This window comes from Vigna unguiculata, chromosome 6 (genome assembly GCF_004118075.2).
Source record: "Vigna unguiculata cultivar IT97K-499-35 chromosome 6, ASM411807v1, whole genome shotgun sequence".
NCBI lineage: Eukaryota > Viridiplantae > Streptophyta > Magnoliopsida > Fabales > Fabaceae > Vigna > Vigna unguiculata.
This window is the reverse complement of record NC_040284.1, coordinates 15,977,297-15,979,309: the sequence shown is the minus strand read 5'-3', so window position 1 is coordinate 15,979,309 and position 2,013 is coordinate 15,977,297.

The window sequence follows — 2,013 nt, the reverse complement described above, 5'->3', positions numbered from 1 at the left end:
TATGGATAAAACTTATATATTCTTTTGGAAATAAAAAATAGTTAGAAAGTAAAAAGCAATAAAACAGTTTTTTATCCATATCAAAGTAGAATGAAAAATAATAAGCAAATATAAGGGTCTTAGTGATGCCTACAAAATTTAACATTAATCTTTACACAAGTATTTTTGAAAAAATATGATTAGAATATGTAATGTCTGATGTAATAAAGGATTTAAAGAAAAAAAAATAAGTAAAATTTTCTTAGATTTTAATTTTTTTTTAAATTTGTAATTTTAGTTTTATGGAATCTCTAAAATATAGAATCGTAATGTTTGAAAGAAATTGATAGATTTACAAAAGTTTTAAAAAATTAATATATTTTTAAAAAACCTAAAGTATTTTTATTTTTACTTTTACTTTTGCATGTTTACCCGTTATTATATTCTGCAAAATTAAGTAGATCAAAGTTATTTTATTGATACCAGCGTGGTAAATCATCTAATATACAAATAAAATTTGATTTTAATAGGATGAGATTTAGACACTTGAAATTTTATAATTTTTTAATAAATAAATTGAATATAATATATGTATAATTTAATATGATGTGTGTGATATGTTGGTGTACGCGAGTAGGGATGGCAATGGGGCGGGATGGGGATGAGTTTCACTATCTCATACTCATCCTCGAAAACAAAATTCATATCATCCCCATACCCAAACCCAACGGGTATCAAAGTTTTATCCCATCCTCATCCCTACCCAATAACGGATATAATCTCGTACTCATACACGTACCCGTTTCCTTACTACTTCAATATAAATTTTAATTAATTTTTATAAAATAATAAAAAATAATAAAAATTACGGTAAAGGAAACATAATATTATCAAATATTAATATTAGGAGGATGATTGTTTCTTCGATATCAAGTACCTTGAAATAAATTATAATTGTTTACATTTTATATTGGAATACCAAATAAAATTTCATGACAAGTAAAACATTTTTTTAAAGGAAAACAACTATTCAAATTAAAATATATTTTAAATGTTTGTTTACTTCAATTTTTAAATTATAATAAATCTCTTTTTTATACTAAAAATGATAATACATTACTTAATCAAAATGACGCAAATAACAAATAATAAACATAATAAAAAAAATTTAGCATGGATATTGTATCTTTTGAACTCCAATATATGTTGGATGGTGATAAAAAATATTCATGGCAATTACATTAAATTTTGATATTGTAGTAAATAAAAGTTATTTATACAATTATAGTGAAAAATTACAGTATGATTGATATAATGAGTTAGAAAATAAAAAATAATTAGATAAAATATACTGAAATAGTATTCTACATTATGAAAATAAACAACGAATAAAAATATTAAAAAATTAACAAATGTATGTCTTAGAAATAATTTGAGAAACTATTGAAAGAAATCGCACAAAGGAAAACAAATGTATATTTAAGGATACGAGAAGATGAAAAATACCTTAGACATCTAATAACACTTTTCAAATATCAACATATATACTCAATGGTTGAGAAATAATTGTTTTAGCGAAACAAAATAATTCTTCAAATGAAACAAAAATTAATAAAAATAAGTAAAAATTTGTTTATATTACCTAATAAATGAAAAGTTTATGTTATTAAACACTTAAATTGAGAGTATTAAACATACTCATGTGAAAGGAAAATATACAATAAATAAAAATATTAAAAAATAATAGAAATATTCAAATATGAGACATAAAAAATTTCAATTGACATACATCATTTTAACATAATTACATAAATGTTATGATAAGATGAAAAATATATTGGAGATGCAAATGAGTTTCATGACAAACCAAATAATTAGAAAAAAATAAAAAGTTGAATATATATATATATATATATATATATATATATATATATATATGGTTACTTAATTAATTGTGAATATTTTAATAATTTAAATGATGACGGAGATATGACGGGGACGGGTATTATTTATGACGAGAATATGTACATCCCT